General features: G+C 54.3%; 1 protein-coding gene and 1 non-coding gene across 3 annotated transcripts in view; one reads left to right on the top strand and one right to left on the bottom strand.

The window, feature by feature from the left end:
- HIVEP3 (HIVEP zinc finger 3) overlaps positions 1-25,304 on the top strand; it is a 424,903-nt gene that overhangs the window by 248,975 nt on the left and 150,624 nt on the right. The gene's annotated exons all lie outside the window — the stretch shown is intronic.
- Positions 16,006-16,135, bottom strand: LOC114498318. Its single transcript, XR_003684748.1, has one exon.

Genomic DNA, 25,304 nt, shown 5'->3' with positions numbered 1-25,304 from the left:
GGAATGGAGCAGCTGGAGGAGGCAAGGACGAGGGCAAGGTGGATGGAGGCATAGAGTACGGCCATGGGTAGAATCTCCACCCTCCAGTGTCAAGCTCTTTGCTTTGTGCAGTAATGGCCACTTAGTGCCTGGGCGTCGGGGAGTTGACTGTCGGCGCTGGAGTTTCAGCACCCAAGGACATCCTATCCCCTACCTGTCCCTTGGCTTGTGTCCTCATCCTCCCCTGTCCCGCTCCCATCTCTTGGTCTCAGCACTGCCCTGTGTGGCCTGCCTAGCAGTCCCTGGAGGTGATGACAGCAAAGGCTTGGATCATCAGGTACCAACATGAAAACTCATTACCATGACATTTCCTCCATGTGATTTCCCAGAATGCTCCAAACTGCTTTGTGTTTGCAGAATGAGGCTTTGCTTCTGCCAGTTTATGCTGTGAACAGGTACCAGCTATGTCTTCTGCACCAGGCCCGGGGCTGGGTCCTGGTGACTCTGGTGACTCAAGGCACACTTGCCTTCTGTGGGGGCTGGAAACCTGAAAGCCCTGTGCCCTCCTGCTCTCCCCCTGCCCCACCCAGTCCCAGCAGGGGCTCTCTGGAGAAGGCAGGTGCCTGCCAATGTAACTTGTGCTTGAGGGCAGCAGTTCTGGGGGGCAGGGCTGCCAGGCCTGAGCAGGGGGTCTGCTCCTAGAGCATGGCGCTTCCTGGTTCAGGTGCTGGGTGATGGGGAGTGGGCAGAGGTGCAGAAGGGACTGGTTTGGCCCAGGCAAAAAGCTCAGCAGAGGCAAATTGTTAGCACCCTGCAGAGAGGTGCGGCTCAGGCAGGTCTGAGGTTGCACAAAGCCATGTGGTCCCTAACTCCAGGCATGTCCCCCCCTCAAAGCTGCTGCCCCTGCTTTTGCATGCCCCTGTGTGCATCAGCACCTCTCAGTTCCTTGTCTGAGGGCACGCTGTCCCCTGCTAGCTTTCTGCTCAATGGGTTCCACAGGTCAAATCCCAGATCCTTCCCTTCCTGGTATTGTGACCCAGGGCAAGTTGCCTAACCTCAGGTTTCACATCCACAGAAGAGGGGAGACAGTAGCTCCCATCTCAGAGGGGCACCGTTAGGGATACAGCAGTCAACAGAGAGCCATTGGAAAAGTGTCCCTTCTCCCCATGCTTCCCATCTTCCATGACCCAGCCAGAGCCCTGCCCCGGTCCTTTGGTTCTCTTTCTCCACCTTCCTTCATTGTCTCCTCTGTGCAGCCCAGCCCCATCCAGAATCCTCCCACTGCCCCCGCTGCTTATGGCTGTCAGCCTCCGAGAGAACCAGGGCCACAGCGCCGGTTTCTTCTCTGCCCCCCACAGGCCCCGGAGTGCCTAGTCCAGTGTGGGACCCTTCCACAGAGAAGCACTCTCAGCCAGAGGAGTCGTTCCCTTATCTGACCAGCATTTATTGAGAATGGTTTTGTTATCTGTCAATTGCTCGTGACACATTACTCCAAAACTTAGCACTTAAAACATTAAACATTTCCACGGGTCAGGAATTCAGAAGTAGCTTAGCCAGCTGGTTCTGGCTCAAAGTCGCTCCCAAGGCTGCAGTCAAGATGATGGCCAGGGCTGGGGTCATCTGAGGGCTCGACAGGGAGTGGAGGACCCACTTCTGAGGTGGCTCCTCACCTGCCTTGCATGCCAAGTTCCCCTCCACATGGGCATCTCCACTGGCTGCTCAGGTACCCGCAGGGTACGGCAGTTGGCTCCCTGGAGAGAGTGACCCCTAGGAGAACAAGGTGGAAGCATGCCTTTTATGGCTGAGCCACAGAAGTCACACCGTCATTTCCAAGGCATCCTCTTAGTTACGCACGTCAGCCCCGTTTAGTGTAGGAGAACCGTCCAGAGCGTGAACACTCGGAGATGAGGGTTACAGGGCAGCATCTGAAAGTCTGGCAGCCGCCAGCACCTACCATCCTTCTGTACCGTTCACCTCATGTGCCGAGCCCAGGGCTGCAGAGCTGAGAGGCTCGCTGAGGCTCATGGGACCCTGGGTGGGCTCAGGGCTTCTGGCAGAGCACCTGCCACCATGGTAAGCTGGAAAGCTGGCCAGGTTGGTGTCCTGGAGTCTCTTGAAGACAAAGAGGACCCTCAAGATTAAGACCTAGGACCTGGTCTCTCACATCATTCCTTTTATCCGGCTTCCTCGCTCACTCAACCAACACTCAGCGGCACCTACCTGCTCTCTGGACTGCTGTGCGCAGCTGCATCTGGTTCCACAGTCAGACCCGTTTCAAGATGGGCTGCATGTCACTCTGGGAGGTAATGAGTGCTCTGGCCCTGCAGGTGTGCAGGTGCTTGCTGCGCAGCACTGGGCAGAGGTGCCACCCAGGGGAGATTCTGACAGGATGTCTCTCAGTCCTGAGTCTCTGTGATGCCCCACTTTCTTTGTGACCTGTCTGCAGGGGTTGGGCCCTTGCTCCTCTTCACAAGTATGTGCAGCCCCCCTGCAGGAAGCCTCAGGTCACCCCATGCAATCCCCTGAATGGGGCTCTGATCTAGGCAAGCTGTCCTCTTGCCCCCCTCCCCCACCCGAACCTTCCACCTGTAGGGTCTAAGTGCCCGGAATCCTAGCTTCCCGCCCGTGCTGCCCACATCCCACCAGAGAGCCTTCCCCAGATAATCAGGACCATTAGAGGCCTCCTGATGCCACCTGACCTCAGGCCTGTGATGGGCCCTGCACCGGCTGCCCATGCATTATTAACGTGCAGAGAGCATGAGAGAACGGCCTGGATGTATTTCACCCCCATCCCCCGTGGATTCATTTGTAGCATTCGTAGCATCTCACTGGTGGCCCATTTGTAGCACGCCCCCACTCCGCCCTGGGCGTGAGTGCTGACTGGGGAGCCGTGCCTCCCGGCACCGGGCACCTGCAGCAGGAGAAGCCGGCAGCCCTGACACCAGGGGTGTCATACTGGGCGGGCCCGGCACAACCCCTGGCACAGGGGTTGGGGAAGGGGGCAGGTTGAAGGGTCAGCTCACCTACTCCTCACTCTACAGGGAGGGAGGCCGAGGCTCGAGGAAGGAAGGACCAGATGTTTGAGGTCCCAGTGAGGAGAGCAGAGGCCCGGGTTGCTGGTGCTCCCCAACACCACTGAGTCCTCCTTGAGCTGAGCCTTGTCAGCTCTGAGGCCTTAGGCAAGGCCTCCCCAGGTGGACAGAGGGGAGTTCTGGGCAGCAGGGGGCTTCCTGGTCTCCTGAGAGGCCCCAGGAGAAGGTAGGATGCGAGCTCCTTATCCTGCAGCTGCATTTCCTAAGGTTAAACCACTCATGCCTGGAGGGCCGTAGGACATTGGCCTGATCCATTGCCCTTTCTTGGCCTTAATGTCCTCGTAGGGAACATGGGCACCCTGATGCCTGCCCCTCCTCCTCACCCCCCCACCCCCCCCAGGCTGGGGGAAGGCTCAAGAGCAGTGTGGCTGAGAGGGAGACTGGAAACTCACATGGGGACTTTTCAATCATAGGTCGAAAGCAAGAACACACCACTTTCTTGGTCTCCAGCACCTGGCACCTTACCATGGAGACTCAGCTGTTGGGCCGGCTGACCTCTAGTGAACCTGAAGTCAGGAGAGGAATGGGGACAGTGACTGTGAGGCCCCAGGGTGATCGTGTTCGAGAAGCCCTGCTCTCAGTCCATCCCGGCTACTTACGTGCTAGTGACCTCAGCCATGGCCCTTCTTCTCCCTCACTTCTCCTCACTCTCTCCTTCCATAAAACGTGTAGGGAGTTGGGAGGGAGGAGCTTAGAACTCCTCCAAGAATCCAAGAGTATCCCAGCTCTAAGGTCATCAGGGGCTCATTCAGACTAAATGGTAAATGACTAAAATAAGGTTCTTTTCTAACACCAAGTCCTGGGAACCTGGAGGTGAAAGGCGGGGATGAGGGCAGTGAGGACAAGCTTTGCCAACTGTTGCTCCTTTCCTGAGGGCCAGCGTCTTCCCCATCTTGCAGACACGTAAGCTGATCTGTAAAGAGCAGAGTGAGTGGCCTCAAGTCACAGAATTAGGGTGAAGGATAAAATGGGCCCAGGTCCACCCGGTCCCTCAAATGCAATGTAGAAAGTAGATGGGCAAGGAAGGGAAAGGGGCTGCCCATGGTCATTCACCTCTGACCTCTGTGGGTTCTCTGCAAAGTGCATCCCCTCCAGGATCTCATTTCCTTCCCACAGTCCTCCTGGGAGGTTGGTATGTTTATTTTCTCCATTTCACAGATGGAGACACTGAGGCGTAGGCAAGTGAGCAGAAGCCCTGAGGGTGATGGAGCCAGTGGTCCGATTCCTGGGTGCTCCTAGATGGCTGTGTGGAGGGTGGCGTGGCTGTGGCAGCCTGAGTAGCCTCCAGTCAGTGTGGGGGGCTGTGACCGAAAGCGAGACTGTAGTCACACAGAGGCAGGTGATGCCACCCACAGCAGCAGCTGACGTCTATGCAAACGAGGTCTTTGGCACACAGCAAACCTGGCAGAGAAACCCCCTTCTTCCCCTTCCTGTGACCCCCAAACTGTGCCTTGTGACACCTTCACCACAGCAGCTGCCCTCACTGTAGTCCTTGAGTCCCAGGCCAGACCCGTTCACAAGAGCCACACCCGTGCCCTGGGTAAATTCCCCGAGTCCATTTGGAGGCAGTCGCCACCTTAGCAAAAGCCCGGCTGAGGAAGGCTAGAAAGGGCTGGCCCCAGAAGCCAGCCCCGTGGTCAGGTGCTAACAGAAGCACCTCAGCAACACGCCTGTGTCACTGCAGGGCCTAGTCTGAGCCCCACTGGTGGAGCCTTGGATGAGACAGTTTCTCGCTCTATATCACCACTGTGCCCGGACGCTGAGCCCCCTGCCCTGCCTCGGTGCCTTTGTGCCTGCCGTTCCCTTCACCCCTTCCCCTCTCCGCCTGTGCCGACACCTCTGCAGAGCCAGCCCCACATCCCTGCCCAGCACTGAGTGGCCCATCCCTTGGTGTTCCCTGTCATTACACCAACCACTGCTCCTTCCCCTGGAGAGTGTCCAGCTCCACGCCAGGCTGGGCGCTGCCCAGGCCGAGGCTGATGGATTGGTGCCTGGCTCTGGACTGAGTGCTTTACACACACAGTCTCATGGAATCCTCAAAACCTAGGAGGTAGGGGTGTGTCTTGTTTTCACTTTACAGATGAAGGGAGATGCTCAGAGAGGTCAAGTAACTTGCCTGAGGCGGCACAGCTCCAAGTGTTAGAGCGAGGATAAGGAGCTGGGAGTCTGTCTGCAGAGCCTGTAATTGGAAGTAAGACTGGCTCTTCTTTAGCCTCTTACTATGGCCAATGGGCACAGAGCAGTTAAGGCCAATACGTGTCAGATGAATGTCCGCTCAGGGGAGAAGGCAGCAATGCCCCCCTGCGGGCATGCTGCAGCTCGGGGCACAGCCCCTGCTGACCTCCCGCATGCTCCCCCACACAGCCAGGGCTTCCCGGGGTCCTTCACCCTGCTCGGGGCTTTGGCTCAGAAACAGTCCTCCTGGCAGTGTTACGGGGTTTACCCAAATGACCCTGGGGCCCAGCGAGGTGTAATCCACGTTCCAGCAGCACCCAGCAGGAAGTGGTCCACCCTGCCCCCAGCCCGGGGGTCCTGGGCTCTGCATGGGTGCTCAGCCGGAGGAGGCCTCCCTGGCCAACGCCACCGGGCTGCCTTTGGCCTGCGGTAAGGAGCTGACGGTGGCATGGGGCGGTTGGCCAACTGCCACTGCCTCCCACTCCGTCTCTGAGAAGAGAGGAAACACCAGGCTGTGGGGGATTCCTCCGCCGGCGCCGCGCCCCTGGGCCACTTCCTCTGGACACTCTCATTTTCTTTGTCACTTGTTTTAGTTTCTGCTTTTCTTCCCTCGTTCCTTTTTTTTCAGGGCCACTTTCATTTCCGTCTGTCAGTGTCTTCCCCAACCCACCCTCACCCGTTTCCGCTTGCCAACCCCCCCCATCCCCCTCCTACTGCCTTGGGATCCCCAGGGGCCCGGCCTGCCTGGGCCTTGGTTCCTGGCCAGGGCTCTGGCTGGGGTGAGGGTCAGGGATGGGAAGGGGCCAGCACCCTGCCTCTTCCCCACGGTGGGAGAGCTGAGGCGGCTCTCAAGCGGTCCTGAGAGGCTGAAATAGCCATTGCCAGCCCCCCAGGCCCTCTGCTTACCCTCTCTGGCCTCGGGCTTCTCATTTGTGAAATGAGTAAGAAAATCAGCCTCAGAGGATGTACGGAGCAAATGAGACAACACACATAAAGCTCAAATAACTGGCATTTAGAAAAAACTCAACAAATACCAGTTCGTGTCTGCAGGCTGCCTCCGAGTCCAGGCTCCTACATCTGTGGCGATCCCCAACCTGTCTTCACGGGGCCCACACCTGGCCAGAGGTGGAACTTGCCCTCTGTGCCTCCTGTCCTGAGCCACCACGGCCTGCACAGAGACAGATGTGAGAAAGAAGGGGTGTGTTATCAGTTACGCCCTCTGAGTCAGCACCGCCGCTACCCAGAGCAGGAGCCTCCTTCCTTACAGACTGCCAGTGGCAAGTAGCTTGGTACTGCCCGGGGCAGCCATCTCCCGTCAGGCAGCACTGCTGCTTAGAAAGTTCTTTTTTCTAGTGAGCTGAGACCTGTGCGCCTTCACTCCCGCCCAACACCTTTAGCCATCTCCAAAGGCACCGCTGTTCCGGACATTTGAACAGGGCACTCGGGCACCTCCAGACTCACCCTAGTCTCTCAGCCCCAGACTGAGTGCAGCAGAATGGTTAAGCTCTTGGACTCTAGGGCCCAGCTCCCCCAGTTCAAATCCCGGTATGGCCCCTTGCTATCTGTGTGACATTGTGCCCAAAATAGGACAACTGTCGGACCCTCATGAGCAGGTGTATAAAGCATGCCAGCATGCCGTAAGCACCCAATCCATTTTGCCTGCTGCCATTATTCTTGTTTAAGACCAAACGTCCACAACTCTTTTCTTTAACTGAGGTATAAGTGACATGACGTTCTTTAAATGTCAGGTGCACATGATTCAGTATTTGTGTGTATTGCGACACGGCCACCACAGTAGGTCTGACTAACATCGTCACCACACACATGCACAAGTTTTTTTTCTTGTGATGAGAACTTTAAAGATCTGCTCTCTTAGCAGCTCCCGAGTGAACAATACAGTATCGTTAACCTTAGTCACCATGCTGCCCATTACCTCCCGGGACTTATTTTGTAGCTGGGATTTTTGTACCTTTTGACTGTCTTCACCCATGTTTCCCAAGCCCCGCCCCTCAGAGTTGTTAACAGCTCCTCATACTTCCTCACCCCCAGATCCCTTCCCAGCCGTGTTGTCTGCTGGGTCCTCCTTGGCATTCCCCTGTGACCGCGTGGAGGGGGCACCTTCAGTCCTGCAGGCAGCGCCTCGCCCAGGGAAGAGCCCCAGCTGCAGAATGAAACCCGTGTTCCTGTTGGAGATGTGGAGAGGAAACGTTTATATTTCAAAATATGAAGACAAGAGATCAGAACGATTAAGTTTAGTTAATGTGTTCCAACATGATTAACTATTTGGTTGGTGTTTACGAGATGGTGTTTATCACCCTCCCTGTGTGGCTCCGGCACCCTGCTTTGCCAAGGCTCCTGGTTACAGACAACTGCGGAGATGTCAGAGCCTGCTGCTAAGAGCCGCCAGAGCCATCATGAGCTACTCATGAGTTAGGGGAAGGGACAGAGGACGGGTGACCCTGGCTTCCCATGCAGTTTCCATGCGGACTCTGGCTCATTTGTTAGCTTTATTTCCTGGTCCTATGGATCCAGGTCTTTTACCGGCTGGCCACCCATCCGGACTGGAAGGGGGCAGTGCATCAGCAGCAGGCAATAGTTTGGGTGCTGCTGAGAGATTCTCAGTTATCCGTCGGCTGCTGCGTCAGGCATTTCCACACAAGCCCTTGAAGTTGACGTCCCTCCCTGGTAGTAGCAGGATTCAGCTGGAAGACATGTCTCTGCACCCTCGCCTCTCCACAGCTTTTTTTTTATAAGGAGCCATCACCCTTTGTTATTGGGAGAAGCTGGTGGCAGAGGTGGGGAAACACTGGTGTTTACAGTTGGTGCATTTCTGCCCCCCCCCTAAACCTTCTTAGTCCAGGGATGCTGTTCACAACAGAGAGGTGCTTTCACAGATGCCTGTCCTGCCCAGGGCGGACTGCTTCATTCAAAGAGGGTGGAAAGTGTTGAGTCCTGAGTTTCAGTTCTGCCTTTCTCAACCACTTGCTGTGGGACTTTGGACAAGTCACTTGACCACCCTCTGTGACCTGGGAAACAGAAGACTGACCCTTCTCTGGGCTGACATGAGGCTGTGGGCAGGAAAGGTTTGGCGGATCGTCATGGTGAAGCTGCAGGTGGAGATGGCCACGTTCTTTGTCTTAGTGTGAGGACATACCTGGAGTCCTTCACCAACTCCTGCTGGCCCCCACCTGCCTCCCACCCTGGCCTGGCCCAGGCCTGGGAGTCACCCCCATCAGGGCACAGAGCTGTCCCGCTGGGATAGAGCTCCTGGCCTCAGATAAGACCCAACAGGTGACCTCTGTGCAGACCAGGTGTCAGCACCTCTGTTTATACTTATACACTGAACAGCTTCCCCCCGTCCATGCAGAATAGTCTTTAGAAGTAAAATAAAAAAAATTGAATTATCAGCAGGAAAAAAAATGCATCTCACAGATTAGATAAAAATAGTCATTTCTACTGTTCCCTCATCACCCACCACACATGCCCATAATCAAAACAGGGATTCATTAAACCAGAGAAGTCCTTTGAAAGGATCCCGTGCAGCCCAGCCTTTGCCAACTGAAACCTCAAGGTTCCGTGACTTGCCCAAGCTTGTGCAGGGTGTGTGCACGGAGCTGGGGCCAGGGCTCAGACCTCTGGTTCTTTACGTGGCACCAGATGCCTCAGTGCTCCACACCTCACTGCCCGGGTGCTGCCCCCTCTGCCCGTTGCCTGCTCCCAGACTGTGACGTCAGCTCAGAGCAGGACACCTCCAGTCTGTGCAGCGTTCCTGAAAGGGCCAGGGAGGGTGGGTGTGGTCAGGTATTCAGGAACCTCCTGAGTGTGACCCAGGGCAAGGCTCTATTCTCGGGTCCTCATATGCAGAATGGTGCTCTGGATGGACCTTTGTATTCACTTTCATTGGTGAGAACTAAACAGTAGGTCCTCCTAAGGAAAAGCCCATCCTACGGCTCATTCAGTCCTAGGCATTGCATGGGAAGGCAACTCCACCCCCAGGGGAACCAGCCTCCCAGCTGTCCTCTGAGGAGGGTTTCAGGGGTGGTGTCCTGGTGTGCATGAGAGCATTTAGAAAATTTATCCTGAAGTTGCATTTGCAGGGCAAGCACACTTTTTACCACATGTACATCTGTGCTGTAGACTAAATGTGTTCCCCCCAAACTCACCTAACACATGTGACGGCATTAGGGAGTGGGACCTTTGGGAGGTGATTAACTCATGAGAGCAGAACCCTCATAAATGGGATTAGTGCCTTTGTCAAAGGGACTCCGAGAGCTGCCCAGTTCCTTCCACCCTGCGAGGACACAGGGAGGAGACGGCCATCTATGAACCAGGAGGTGGGTCCTCACCACACACTGAATCTGCCAGTCCCCAGATCTTGGACTTCCTGGCCTCCAGAACTGTGAGAGAGCAATTTCTGTTGTTTACAAGCCACCCAGACTATGGATTTCTGTCTCGGCAGTCAGAATGGACTAAGAGAGTTTGCTTACTTAGAGCAGTTTTGGAAGGTGACAGTGGATGGTGGTGGAAGGGGATGCGGAAGTCTACCCCAAGACGCTACTTGATGCCACTCTCGCAGACGCGGAGAGGTAGATCTGTGTGTAGGCTGCTTGGAGGGTGCTGTGACCCCAGGCAAAGTACCAGCTGTGTTCTCTGGGCGTAGAGGCGGGTGATGATAGCCAAAGGCAGTGGGGAGAGCTACTTACTCTCCAGGGCTAAAGCCGAGCTCCAGGAGGGGCCAGAGCACCCTGTGGGCCATTCATTCCTTAGCACGAACTATCTAATCCGATTCCTCTCCAACCCTGACCGGGAGAGACCTGGAGGGATGCTCTCCCCGTGCTCTGAAAGCTGTACTGAGATGTTTTGCTGCGAAGCTAGATTGGTATCTATCTCTTCCCGGTGGTAGTAAAGAACAAAATTATTACTTAGCATTACCTCATTTTACATTTTTCTCCCATTGGCTTTATTTAAGCTCCTGGAACTGGCTACTGCTTGGCTGCTCATGAGTACGGCAGGCAGAAAAATGAAATGTTCAAGTAGAAAAAAAATATTAGTAAGAATGATCAAAATCAGCCAATTCTGTTGAGTTTCACAGCGTATTTTTTTATAGTGGATGTGCGTGTGTGGTTATGATTTCATGGTGCGCATTTTCCGCTAGTAAAATCACTCCCAGTTCATGTGGTAGAGCCAGAAGTTTGGTATTTCACGGAGGTCCCCCTAGAATTCCATTCTGTGGCTCCCAGTTATGGCAATGGGATGAGGACAGAGATGGTGGCAAAGCCAGGGGCCCCAGACGGGATGGGGTGTCCCAAACTCAGGCCTCATTTCCCACACACCACTCCCACCCCAACCCAAGGCAACCGAGGCTTGTTGACTCGAAACCTTTCAGGTGTGTCCCCTTCCTCTCTCCTCCGCTGCTAACCACCCTGCCTTACCTGCATTTCTGTAGCTGCTTCCGCCTGCCGCCCTTGCCTCTGCAGTCTGCCCTCCACAGCGCACCAGGCTGATCTTGCAAAGCCACAAATCTGGTCGCATCATCTCCTGCAAAAAGTCCTTGAATAGCTCCTCATGGCCTCCAGGGTTCAACTGGAAGTTCCTTTAGAATGGCTTACGGAGGCCCCTGGGATCTCCCTGCCACTCCTTCCTGTCTCCCTCTCCACCTCCGTGTTCCAGTCAGCCTAGACTGTGCCACCGTCTGTGCCCCCGGGCCTTTGCAGGTGTGGTTCCTTCTTCCCAGAAGGCTCTCCCTCCCCCTGACTGGCAGGCACATTCATGGTTCCACCTATAGCTCCCTCACACCTTGCACAATAGGCTTTGAAAAGATGGAATAATGAAGAACGTGGGGTATTCATTGCTTGAATTGGTGAGCCAGAATGGGATGAACACATTTCTTTCTAGAAGAACCCAAGCTGTCCTAACTATGTCCAAACAGAACCAACCTGTGTGTGAGTCATCCAAGCTGTGGGATGTCCCCGTGGAGACAACTACAGCATCTCCCCTCCTCTTCGGTCCCTTCAGGAGTTGCTGTCTGGGGCCTGTGAACAGCACCAAGGGCCTGATTGGGGGTGGGGCTACAGGCACATCAGGTGCATCTTGCTGATTATGGAATTCCCTGGCTGCTCTGAAGACTTCTCAGGATCTGGGATGGAGGCCTGGGAGGATGTTTGAGGAAGGGCCGGGGAGGTATAGGAAGGGCCGTGATGGCTTGGAAGGGACCCTTGGCTGAAACCAGAGCCAAGTGTCTGAGGGTCTGGGCCCCTGCAGTGGCAGGTATAGCTGAGCCTCATTGCCCTCCCAAGTCTGAGCCCTCGTGGGACTGCGAGTGAATTGCTTTCCATCTCAGCTTACATTCTTGGCCTGTGCCACTTAGAAAAAGAGATGGCCTGGCCTGACGGAGAAGATCTGAGTCTGGGAGCCAAGCGGTCCTGGGTTCAAATCCAGACTCTGCTACTTAACCAGCTACAGGTCTCAGGCAAGACACTGCACCTCTTCAAGGTTCAGACACCCACCTGGGGCTGCTGTGAATTTGGGCTGAGGTGGAGGGTAAGGCTCTTTGTGTCTCTCCTGAGCCTGGTCACCATGTCATCCTTCTCGTTTTGTGGCTTTTGCCCCAGAAAGATAGATGTCCTGGTGGGGACAGAGGAATTGGCCACAGATCTCCCTGAGCAGTGTAGGGTGGCCAATGACTGCCGTTGGTCAGGAGCACCTGCTCTGGGGCAGCTCCCCTCCCCTGTCCGGGACACACCCATCTGGGAGATGGAAAAAGTGAGGCACAGGAAAGCAGAATGACTTGCTTAGGCTGCCTCCACTTTTTTTAGAGTTATTCGCATGCATGAAGGCACTGCTGTTTGCTCACGGTAAAGGTGAAAACTGAAGGCAAGAAGGGCTTCTTGCTCCACCTCCCTACTCACTTCTTCCAACTTAGAAAAAGCCTCAATCATCAACGGAACTTCACTGTTATTCTGCATCCTAAAGGTCCCAACCTCCGTGCCTTAGCTTTTTTGTTCTGTTTTGTTTTCTGCTTGTAATACAGTTCTCATACTGAGCAGCAAATTCTATTTGGCCAAATTCTCCCCAAACTTCTAAGCTCAGATGACAGACACCCTCCTCCTCCTCCAGGAAGTCCCCTGGGGTGCCTGGTTGCCTTTGTGCAGCTGCTGTCCATGGCTGCTACAGCCCAGTCTGATCCCTTCATTCCGGCTGTCTGGCTTTGGTCCCTCGCCACTATCAAGGGTGTGTTTCTTATCAGTGTCACTTGGTCACGGGCTCTTGGTCTCCTGACCTCTGGGTAGGCCCTAGTTTCATCATGGCTAGTTTTAGGCCAGCCAAGAGGGGATCAAAACATGTACCTCGACCTCTAGTTAGAATCTTCTGGAAACTGTTCTCCTACCATTCACTGTTGTTTGTCTCCCACTGCCCTGGGGTGGTTCAAGGTCTTATGGCCATAATTGTAGCACATGCCTCTGTGTGTGTGTGTGTGTGTGTGTGTGTGTGTGAGAGAGAGAGAGAGAGAGAGAGAGAGGCAGAGACAGAGACGATGAGAATCAGAGACAGAGGAGGGAGTGGGAAGAAGGGGAGGGGAGAGGGCTCGGGCCAGGCCACACACACCATGCTTCTGTTTCAAGGTGAAGGTGAAACAACCCTTGTTCCCCATCAGCTAACATCTGGGCAGACCCTCTGTGGGATACTAAGCCTGCTAGCTGGGGTGGGCCAGCTGCTCAGACCCCAGCTGGGCCCAATCTTTGTCACCTTCAAAGAAAGATACCAGTGTCCTTGAAGTTTCACTAATGATTATAACAACAACTTCCAGCATTTGGAGCATTTGCCCTGCTAAGCACTCTACATACGTTATCTTAATCCTCAGAACTATTTGAGGTAATGCCATATGAGTTCCATTTTACAGATGAGGAAACTGAGGCTCAGAAAGCTTCCAGGCCATTGCAGGCACAGGGTACAGACCCACAGCCAGTCTGTCTGGCCCCCAATCCCACGCTCATCTCCATTACCCAAGAGCATTCTGCTGGCCCTGGAACCTGGGCTCTGGGGTGTTATGATCTTGCTCTGCCACTGGCTGTCGTACATGGGACTTCAGTGCATCAGGCCTCAGGCCCAGCTTCTTTCAAGGTGGCCAGATGCTGCTGAAGGGCTTTGTCACCTGTTCTATGCTGAGAAGTTGTGCTTGGTGATTCAGGATCCTCTGAGGCTGACATGCAATCAGTTGCACTCCGAGTTTCCCAGAGTCTGACCACAGACCCTAGCGTCCTGGAATCCGTGATCCCCACATTCTCGGATCTTCACTAGAGTGTGGGCTCCGGGAGGACAGGAGCTTTCTGCCCATGTGTGCCCTGCTGTATGCCAGGGCCCACCACAGCCATGCTTGGCGTGTGGTAGGCACTCAGTCAATGTTTGTTTACTGAATGACTGACACCCCCCCTCCTGCCTCTGCCCATGGTTAGCAGCCAGCACCCACACTTTGGCTGGAGCCTGGGCACTGAAATGTGGCCAGTTGCCCATGCAGGGGCAGACGAGCCCTGAACCACTTGCCCTCTGGCCCTCCTTGGCCACTAATCAGCAGCATGACTCTAGGCAAGTCACTTAACCTCTCTGAGCTTCTTTCTTCCCCAAGAGCACTAGGGGAGGGATCAAAGAAACATACAAAGTTCATTCCTGCCTCAGGGCCTTTGCACATACCATTCCCTCTGTCTGAAATACTCTTCTTCAGCATTCTCTTTCCACTGCACCCTCACTTCATTCAGACCTCTGCTGAAACGTCACCTCCTTAGAGAAGCCTTCTTTGACCACCTCAACTCAAACATCTCCTCTGGTCATGTTCCTTTCCCTTCTCCAAGATGTTCAGTTCTTTCATAGTGCTCCTCACTACCTGACAATATTTACTTGTGCAGTTATCTGTTTTCCCAATTAGAATTTAAGCTCCAAGGAGACAGGGGTTTTGTTTATCTGATTCAGTGCCTAACCTAGTGCCTAACACATAGTACATGCTCAATAACATTTGTTGAAGGAGGCAGAAGGGCAAAAGCTGAACGGGCTGCCCTGGCCTGGACACCTCCAACCCAGTGTCCAGTCCCCCGACATTGAGACACTCGGGGCAGCTCTCCACCTATGGGCTGACTCAGCCCGACCTCCCGTGAGGCCCAGACACAAGTCCGGGCATCTCCACCATGGGAAGGTAAGACCAGAAATGTGTGCCCTGAGAGAGCAGGACCTAAGGCAACTCGCTTTCCCCAAAAGGGGAAGACAGCAAGGCGGAGGCATGAGGAAGCTGGCAATGTCCTAATGACATAATAGTTGCTAAAAAAACATGCCCATTTTCCATGACAGGCTGTTGACATTTGGTGCATGCTGCTGGTGCTCAGGCAGCCAGACAAGAAAGAGGATCCTATGTCTGAGAGGTGGGGAGAGGTGTAAGGAATATTACGCCTGACCCAGCTGGCTTCCTAAGACTACTTTGCTCACATGTCTTTATCCTGCCTCTACCCCTCTTGGTTCCCCAGAGGTCTTCACTGCCCACAAGAGAATGCAGCCCCTCTGTCTGGAGTTTGTGGCTGTCTGGGACCCAACCCTGCCCACACCTCCTACCTGCTTTCTCCCAGCTCTCCTGCAGAAGGTGTCAGCTGCAGCAGGCTCCGGGAGCTATTTCCCCAGTGCTCTGTGACCAGTCGCCTTGCCAAGCTTTACCTGTACTACACTGCCTGCCCCGAATGCCTCCACCACTCCTCTCCCAGGAAGCCCTCCCTGATCACACTGACTCATGAGACCTCTCCTTAATCTGGGCCCCCCTCAGCTCTCCTGGACTTGCCCACTTCTAGGGGATGCTTGAGAACCTATGTGTGTATGTGGCGAGTGGGAAGCCATGTCAGCAGGGATGGGGGAGAGCTTGGGTGGGGCAGCACCCTCTACCCATCCTGGCTTGATCCAATGAGGTGATGTACATGGGTGTGCCTTGTAAACTACAAAGCCCTGTTCTACCTCAGCCCAGGCCCCTTTACATCTGGCCGGGACTCTTGCACCAGCGTCCGCATGGGCCTTCCTGCCTCTAGTTTGCCAGGCCCATAACTTCCCTGCTGAGCACCGCAGGGGTCTTCATGAAACACAGATCCAATCAGCTCCCTTCTCTAGCGACCTCTCCTTGCTGGGAGGCTCCTGCCCAGCAAGCCTGTCCGCTGCCCTCAGACCCCCCTCATGCTTTCCCACCTCGCTGCCTCTGCTCAAGTCATTCCTTCTGCCTGGAACGTCTTCCCTCTCCCTCTCGCTCTCATTCCATTAGACCTCCCTCTTGCTTTGGAGCGACCCGGCCCCCGGGTACATCTAGCTGCCCTGGGTGCCCTTGCTAGCCGTCTCCATGCAACGACACCTCCCCAGCTACCTCTCAGTCCTTACTTATTTGTGCCTCCCTGGGGCTGGCATGGCATAGAGAAACCAACCCTCTCCTAGTGGATGGTTTCTCCTGGTGGATGGTGCTGTCTACTGAGGATGTTCTGTGTGCAGGCCTGGCGCTTTGTACACTTCAGTTTATCAATGAGCCAACTACGGTCCTGGAAGAAAAAAGTCTTCTTCCCTATGGTAGGACCAAGGCTCAGAGATGCTAAGGACCTTGCTGAAGGTCACGCAGCAGAATGTGACAGAGCTGGCTGGCCTGGGGACCCTGGTCGGGTTGATGTCACAGCTTTCCTCCAGATTGCGTGCCTGTGACAGAGTTAAAGATATACCAGATCTCTTCCCAAAACATGACTGTTTTTTAAAAATATGTCAGTAGTGGAACAGTCTATCCTTTTCACTTGCAAAAGGTGAACAGAAGGCTACTGTGTTTCTCTAGGACACTTACAAGCAGTTTTCTTCACCTTAAGAAGAAACTGAATAAAAGTAGATGTCCACCCAAAACATGACTGGTAATAAACCTTCTGAGGGATTTGTCTGTGTTTTTTCCTGCCCAGTTCTTCCTGCCCCCATGGGTGCTTCCCTCTCATCCCTGACAAACAGCTGGTTGGTGTGCAAGGGACCACACAGTCTTCATCCACCTCCCTGTCCCTCCTTAGGCCTGCTGTGGGTCCCCCAGGTCCCCTGGGCCCAGCCCCCGGAGCAGGGTTAGACCTGGTCCTTCCGTCCAGGACCCCTCAGAGAGCCAGGGCCACCCTGTGCCCACGTCTGTCCCAAGCCTCCTCCCAGCGCTGACACGGAGGCTGCAGATCAATAAATCTGTCTCCTGCTCTTCTCTCTCGGCCATCTGTTCTCCCTGGTGGTCCCCAGGGAGTCTGCCAGGCTGGCTTCAAGCTCCCAGGTCAGAGAAAGGAAGCTATTTTGGGACCATCTGTTCGAGAGGTGCCTCCGGCTGGGGTTCCACAGCTGAGGGAGGCTGCCCAGGCAGTGGGTGGCTGTCAGGAGGGGACAGCAATTAGGGAATGAGAGTCACCTTTATCTCTGGGCTCCAGGCCAGGATGTGCCAGCTCTCCCCTGACTCGGCAGACCCGTCAGATCCCAGCCCTGGGGTGTGTCACGGGCAGATGGTGCCGGAGGAAGCAGGGAAGACAGTCTGAACCTCACCACCTCCCCCCCCACTCCCTTTAAAACATATACACACACCCTTAAAATTGGGTTGCCAGTGACAACCTGGCATATCGTCTTCTTTTTATATTATTCTTAGCCCCTCTCTGTTACCATAGCAACTGAACAATGCTTTTAAATATAGCAGTTAATTTCTTCAGCTCTAGCAACAAAGTTCTGGTGCTGTCCAGAAGGCCAGAGGCTGGCTTCTTCCCTGGGGGCAAAGCCCTCCCAACTCCTCTCACCGCCCGTGGGCCCCTGAGTGCTGCTGGGGCTGGGCGTGCCGAGGTGGAAGGGACCCTCCTTGCTCCCGGGCCGGGCTGCATGCCCAAGTCCAGGTGTAGCAGGAACGCCCTGGGCTCTGCGCTCGGCAGACCTGGATCAGCAGCTCCCCCACCCCCTGCCCCTGAAGCCCTTGCTGTTCGCTCTGAACCTCAGTTTCCTTATCCGGTCAGCGAGGGTGACAGTATCTGCTTCACAGATGGAGAGAAGGCTTAAAGAAGCTACAGGAGGCGAAAGTAGCACATGGGAAACTCAGTAAATGCATCTGTGCCGCTTGTCCTGTCTCCCTCCCCTCCCCCACTCCTTCCCTTCCTTTTCCTTTTTGTCCTCACCTCCCTGTCTCTTTTGCATTTTTCTCACCCTCTTCTCCCTACTGCCTTGAATTATTGATGTTGAATTCCCAGCCAGTAACATCAGAGGGTTAAAATCCATAACCAGCTTTCCTCTGGCCTCCCCTTGGATCGCCCTCCCTCCGTGGGCTGGTGAGCTCATCAGAGTCATTAATCATACATCACGGCTTGAGAACCCAGGCCCCCGTGGCCCAGCCCCAGGCAGGATGCAGCAGGGCAGGATGTCTTCTCGGGAAGGGCTGGGCTGGCTCTGAAGCCCAGGGCAGAGCAGGCGCATTATTAGTACAAACGAGCATATCTGGGAAGGGGGGCTGACAGCCGGTGGGGGGACATCTCAGGAAGCGCTCCCTACCCAGTGACTGGAGGTGTCCTTTCCAGGTGCCAGCTCCCAGCACCCTCCCGACATCCTGCACGTCTCCCAGGCCCTCCCGCGCACTGCACACTCGTCCCCCACTTATTTCTCTGCATTCCAGAGCTCAGCATGGCAGGCCTTCGAGCAACAGGCAGCAAAGGTTCTAATGCTCAGAAGCAGTCAAAACACGGCACGGCTGCCCGTCAGGGTAATTCCCTGTCCTGGAGAGTTTCACACTCTGAGGGCTGGACATGGCAGAAGGGATTACAGTACGGGGTTACAAATTGAATAAACTCTTGTCTTGACCTATGATTATATAATGGAACAATAATATTAAAATCACCGTGAAATTTTGCAGAGACTTAGGTACTGATTATCTTCATTTACCAAAAAAAAAAAAAAAAAAAGAAGAAGAGAAAAGAAAACTTGTCTAGGGTCATTAGGCTGGTAAAGAAGCTAACTCCCAATCTGTGGTTTCACCTTCCCCGTTATTTTTCAAGTTCAGCTTTCCCAGCTGGAAGCCTCATGGGGACATTGACAGAGCAGCGGCTGAGACTGAGTGCGAGTCTGTGCTGAGCCCCGGGCTGGTGGCTTGGAGCCCTGCAGGAGCCAGAGGCCGCTCCCCGGGAGCTGTCAATCTTGTTCAGGAACCAGACAGACACAGGCAGAGAACACCAGCGCTCTCAAAGCTGCGGGAGCCCTGCAGCGGGAGGATGCTCTGGGCTTTTGGCCAGGCTCAATTTCGGCCAGGCCCAGCGGGAAGGAGCAGATGCAGGAGGTGCCTAAGCTTCTCAGGCCCACCGTGGGCCACAGACTTGGGGGCATTTTACACTCACTTTAGTGGATCTTCCCACAGGTCTATGAGAACGGCACCACATCCAGCTTTGACAGATGCTCTGCTGAGCTTGTCAAGGTCAGACAGCTCAGAAGTGGAGGGACCACGTGTGTCTGATACCAAAGCATCACTGACATCTGTGGGAGGTGGCAGAGGGTCAGGAGCAGTCTGCCACGTCTGGATGGCTGACGCTCTGTCAGTCTCCATAGACTGAGGCCAGCGTGGGTGACCGGAGAGCCAGGAGGTGGTGGTGGCTGAAGGGGCCTGGCTCTGGCCCCCAACCTGGCAAGGCTGCGTCTTGCGCCCTCCCACCCCATCCTCTGGGCAGGACAGAGGGAGGGAAGGTGGTGCTGGGGACTGGGGATGAGGGCTGCTGCGTTGTGCAGAGGCTAGTTCCAGCCTGTGAGGCCCAACACCTGGGGCGGTCCTGCTCTCGCTGGTTCTCTGTGACCCCCAAGGCAGGCCATCCCAGGGCCTGGTTTCCCTCTTCCCTCTTCACGTTCACTGCCTGCCTGTCTCATGTGATAAAGTGAATTTGTAACTTAGCATCAACCTATCTGCCTGAAATGTCAGCCAGTGACAGGTTCCTCTGCTGTATTTTTCTTCATAGCGTTACACATCCTGGCAGTCTGTCGCACGCAGCTTCCTTCACCTGTGCCTGCCTTTCTCCGTCATCCGACCACAAGCCCCAGGAAGGCCGGACTGGACTTTGTTCAGGGCCGCGTCTCTGGCACCTCACCCGTGCCTCGCACGTGTGAGCACCAGGCACACCGGTGAACGAATGAATGACCCGTGTGATTAGGAGGGTGCATCTCCTTCTTGCTCCTGCAGCCTGTCCATGCCTCCTCCTGGCACTCGTCACAGGTAGTGTGACAGCATGTGTCCCGTCGGTCTCCCCACACACTGTTTAGCTAAGCACACAGCCAGCCTGGAGTTGATGCTTGATGAACGTTTGTTGAAGCACTCTCCTCCCTGTCCTTAGCTTCCCCGTTTGTACACTGTGAGAGTGGTCACCCCAGAGGCTTTTTAATCATCCCCCCTCAGTGGCAGTCTGGGGTTTTTAACTTGCAGGCTGGCATTGCTGCACCTGCACCTTTGTCTGTTTTCCACCCCAATGCTTGTCCTGCCCTCCGGGGCTGGTCACTGCCCAGAGCCTGCCTCTCCCTTGATGAGCAATTCAAACCCCAGAATAGCCCATTGTTTAGAATCAGGTGCCTGGACCCTATATTTATCTCCGGCGTGCTGAGTGTGCTTAGGTCCCTGCCAGCCACGTGGGCATCATCGGGACTGTTCAGGTTCCTCACCCCGAGAGTCTCTCTCTGGCACCAGGAGACAGTGCACACCAAGATGGGCAGGAGCCAGTGAGGAAAAGGCGGGGAGGGGAACCGGCCTTCACAGAAAGCCAGGCGCTAGACAGAGGTGTTTCACGTGTGCTCACCAAGGCCACTCAAGATCAGTGTCATTAGCCCCACTTCACAGCTGGGGGTTGGAGGCTGTGAGAAGCCATCCTTCCCATGGAGCTACCTTGTGGGACAGGGCTGGGGTCTAAGCATGGACTGTCAGGCTTCTTCATGGTGCCACTCAGCTTCCCCTGGGTGGTGGGGGATGCTCGGCACCACCAGCCGCTGGAGCCACAGCCCAGCGACGACCAGTGAGCGAGTGAGAGGGAGCCAGCTTCACGGGTGCTGTCATGGGGTCTACGTTTGCAAATAACCAGGTCCTGTCAAGCCTTGCGTCCTCTCTGAAGGACATGACAGAAGCCCAGAGTGGTAGGGAGAGAGAGAAGCCAGGGACTGGCGACCGCCCGTGCCACAGGGAGAGCAGTTGCTCAAGGCCAGCCCAGGGGATGGCAGTGGGAGGGATCCAGTCCAGGCCCCCAGCAGAGCAGAGTCCTGAGAAATGGCTGACATGTGGCTGTCAGGGGGCTATCGGGCACTGCCACTTACAGTCCAGTGTCCTTTGGTAGCAGGGCCTTCTGCTGCCTTGTCTGTAAAATGGGAGTAATGATAGTAACTGCCTAGTATGGCCCTCTTTGGGATTTGGTAAAGTAATTCATGTAAAACTCAGATGAGCACCTGCTTCAGAAGCCACTCTTGGCTGCCAGCATATCACCACGATGCTGCACAGTCCAGGCACTGGGGACTCGGGCTTGGGGTGTGGGACCGCAGCTGGGCACTGGACCAGGACTGAGGAATAAGGCAGTGCTGGACCTCAGGAATAAGTCGGCGGCAGTTTCCAGAAACAGGGCACGATATTAGAGGAGAGTCTCAGCTCTTTGCGTAAGGAGGTTCTTTGCGTGACTATAATGACTGTAAGAGGGAAGGTTGGTTTGGGAACAAGGAGTGGGTGGAGCTTGCAGGTGAGTGCAGGAGACCCAGGTGTTGGAAGAAGAGAGAGAAAGGAAAAGGGACAGATCCTCCCTCACTCCGGGCTTAAATTGGAGCCATCCCAGGGGGCTCTGAGGAATTCATTTCCTGCTCACATGCTGGTCCTTTTGAAGCAGAGCCAGGGAATGTCAGAACTGGCCTGACCTTCGAGAGGATGAGACTGCCCGGGCTTGTAACAGGTCGAGGGCACTCACTCCCCTGCACTTCTCTGTACCTCTGTTTTCCTTTTGGCCACATGAGGTTGGCACATTAGATGACCTTTTGGGATCATTCTGGCCTGAAGATGACTCCTAGGGACTATTTCTGGGGTCTGTTGGGTGTTAAGAAAGGGGCGGTGGGTGCTCTGAAGAGGCGGAGCATGCAGATGAGGATATGGCAGGAGGAAGCGCCTGATCCCAGGGCTGATGCACGAAGAACAGGATGGAGGGGGTACTGGTTCGGCGGCCATCCCCTTGGACTTGAACGGGGCTGTCTCCCCAAGGCACCCAGCTTGCTTGCACACCATCAGACTCAGGTTGGCATAAGCTGGAAATCTCACCAGAGATCCTCCAGCTCCTTATGGAAAGTATTTCCTTATTTAAGCCCCTGTTAGTTCTGACCTCCCAGCTCCACCGAAGGCACTGTCCCTCCAATGTTCCTGTCCAGCACCTGAGCTAAAGTAGTTTAAATTTCCTCAGTGCCCAGGAGGCTGGCATGGCCTGGCATTGGCCTGGTTGCCCTGAACTCCATACCTGGCATTCCTGTGGGTGCTGGTGGGGTGCCCACTGGGCTGCAGCCTCCCCCAAACCCTGTTGTGCTGGTGACTCTGCAGAACTGGGTTTGCTGCTTTCTGCCTCTGTTCTCCTGCCTTGCACTCCACTTCTCCGTGAGAGTCAGAGCCAGAGCCACACATGAACTCCACACCCTGAGACCCTGACTAGCTATTACCATTCCACCCAAACCCCACTTGGGCTAGTTCCCTTCCCTGTGCCCTCAAGGTGCTGGCCGGGTTCTTGCTGTAAACAAGGAAGATTGCCAGAAAATGGTGCTGCCATTCTTCCAGCTTCAGAGATTGCCACTTTGGAGACTGCCGTGAGTGGCCCCGTTGGAACCCATCACAAGCTTGCCCCAACCTCCAGACGCTCCCTTCTTTGAGCCACTTCCTGCCTCTGGCCCATGATGCTGCAGTGCCTGCCTGCTGCTGGGATACACACTCCCAAGTCTGAAACTCTGGCTGGGTGTTCCGATGCTGTGGGCTGTGGGTAACAGAAGCCTAACTACAAGTGGCTGCAACAGTAGGGTTTCATTAACTCTGAGAGCCTGGAGGTAGGAGCAGTTCCCAAGCTGAGTAACTCAGCAGCCCAGTGACGTCAAGGATTCCCACTCTTTCTAGCTTCCTCCTTCTGCCAGCCTAACCACAGTCAGCATCATCTCACCCAAGGTCATGAGATGGTCTTGGTGGCCATTTGCAGACAGGAGGGTGGGTGGTACAGAAGAGGAACATTGTCCTTCAAACCCTTTTTTTTTTTTTTATTAACAAAGGAGTCCTTTCCCAGAGACTCAGGGAAAGACTTCCCTTAGCTGTAAGATGAGAGTAATAGGTCCCATTAGCCAGAACTGAGTCACATGCCCATGCCCGAACCAGTCACTGGCAAGGACCCACACCACCTCTGCCAGATTGGATTAATCATGGTTTACCCCCCGGGCCTATGGAAGGTCTGTCCCCCGACCTCAAAAAAAAAAAAGCAGACCTGCTCCAGCAAAGAAGAAACAGGAAGGAATAGCTTTATTGAGTAGCTCCTGACATTCAACTTGAACTTTCCCTCTTTGCATTTGGCGCCAGAGTACCTGGCCGCAGCCCTTTCTACCAAAGCCATTGTGACTTCTTCCTCTCCGCACCCATCTGGACTCTTCGGTGGAGGCAATGGAAGGTGACGTCAGGGCAACTTAAGCAAAAGAAAGTTAAATTGGAAGGATAATAAGGATCTCACAGATCTGACAGGAAGGCTGGAAAACCTGGCTCAGAAAAGGATCTAGGACCTTCTAGGGAAACAGAAAACGAACTAATCAGTGGCTGTCCTGCCATGGCCACAGAAATGGAAAACCCAGGGCCTTGAAGAGAGCATTCAATATGCCTAGCTCAGCCTTCTGTTCTCCCCTGGGCTGCAGGAAGGCGGGGAGCCTTGCTTTAATGTCCACCAAGACCAGGGGAGCTAATTCCCCAAAATGGAGTCAGGGTGCTATTGCAGATGTAGGGAGAAAGGGTGCTGAGTGACCCCAAACCAGCAACAGTAGTGTGTGCCTGACCCAAAGACACAAGAGACATTGGCGTGGTACATGTCCCTCAGAGGAGATAAAAGATGCACAACCTTAACCGCATGGGGACGGCCAGTGGGAACAGGAGACATGACTAGAGGAACCCTGCCTAGACAACCCTGCACGGGTGGTTGTTTCATCCCCTTCACAGATGACAGGAAGGGAAATCCTAAGAGGCGAAAGAACTTGCCCAAGCTCACACACGTGGAGCCTGATAGAAGCCAGCATCGTAAACCCCAAAGCCCCTTTCTCCCCTTCCCACCGTGTTGCTCCTTTCTTTCTGTGATGCTCTCCTCTCCCCACCCCTACCTTGCCCATAGCAATACAGGCTCTGGAAGTTCCAGTTACTGTCCGTACCCGAAGTTCTTTGCCCAACAGGGAAGGGCAGCTGTCAGCCTTGCTGGCCAGGGCCATCTGCGCTGGGCCTTCAGACTCTGCCTCCTTGGCTCCCCCACCCCCTAAATTTGACCCCTACTCAAAAAGAACATGAGGAAGATTAAAGAGTAAGTGCAGATCAAGGCTTTAAACATCAGACAAAAGCAAAGTCCAGACACAGGGGAGCAGGGGAGGCTGGAAGTGACTTGGAGGACAATGCCCACTGTGCACCAGGTTTGGGGTGCTGTCACGTCACTGCCAGTGGATTGTTTTGGGGGAGCAGTTTCATAGCATGCACCAACAGCTTCACTTCACAGATATCCATGCTTTGGGGCACAGTCATCCCAATTTCCAGGAATATAGCCTAAGCAAAAAAAAAGTTGTAAGAAACTTCCACACAGCCTTATCTATAGTACTGAAGCGCTGAGCACTGAAAGCAAATCTGAGTGCTGGCGCATGGAAACAAACACTAGTGTGCATCTCTACCAGGGTTGGCAAACGGTAGCCTGCAGGCCAAATCCCACTGATAGCCTGTTTTTATAAATAAAGTTTTATTGGAACACAAACAGGCCCATTCATTTACATATTGTCTATGGCTGCTTTTGTGCACAGCTGCAGAGTGGAGCAATGGGGAGAGAGAGTATGGCCCAAAAAGCCTAAAATATTTACTGTCTGGCCTTTAACAGAACAAGATTGCTGACCTCTGGTCTACTTGCTGGAATAGTATGCACCCTTTAAGAACATGATCACTTTAGATATAAGGTTGAGAAAAGCAAGCTACAAAGTTTTATGCACAGGATGACTTCACCTATGTATAAAAAAACCTGTACATAAATAAAGAACCAGAGAGGCATAGATGAAAATATTAACAGTTTTTTGGGAGTAGAAACACGATGAGTTGGGCTTGCCTTTAAGCATGCCTGGTTGTAGAGCCACCTCTCCCTCGCACCAGGGTCCCTAACCCATAGGCCACGGGGCTTGGCATCTCTGAGACGCGCCATAAATACTTACTGAATGAACATTGAATGACTGGATCCCCAAGGGGTCAAAGCCTTAAGCCCAGAAGACATAAATAACACGTCTCAAATGAGTATGTGGAACCATTATTTAAATATATGTGGTGGTGCTACAATTACTGAAATACAAGTTCATTGTAAAGCATTATGTTCATTGTGGCTTCTGTATTGTTGTTTCCCCATGAAAAGAAACTAAGTGTAGAGTTTCCATCAGCAGGAGCTTTGAGAAATAGTTTCACACGACAAGGAGTCCTTGTGCCAGACATGGGGGGAAGCCCCATGCCGTCTGCATGACATATAAGAGACACTTCGGCCAGCGTCTGGCACGGGGACGGCTCAGAGGAGCGAGGAAACCCACTAGCCCGGGTGGTGAGAGCCCGTGACATCAGTCCTGTCTCTACAAGCGACTTTCCTGCTAGACCTGTGCTGTCACTCTTGGTGACCTTATCTCTGTGAGACCTGACAGTAGCGTGTAATAGCTTCCCCAAACGGCTATGGAATGCTTGCGTGAATGCATGAATGATGAGAGGAAGAATGAAGGAATTACGGCGAACGGTGATGGGGGAGCACCCACGAGTGCTGGAAAGTGACAGTTTCCCAGCCCGAGAGA

Source organism: Phyllostomus discolor, chromosome 5, assembly GCF_004126475.2.
Source record: "Phyllostomus discolor isolate MPI-MPIP mPhyDis1 chromosome 5, mPhyDis1.pri.v3, whole genome shotgun sequence".
In the NCBI taxonomy this organism is placed as follows: Eukaryota; Metazoa; Chordata; class Mammalia; order Chiroptera; family Phyllostomidae; genus Phyllostomus; species Phyllostomus discolor.
Note: the sequence above shows the minus strand (reverse complement) of the source record. Positions and strands in the feature narration are given on the sequence as shown.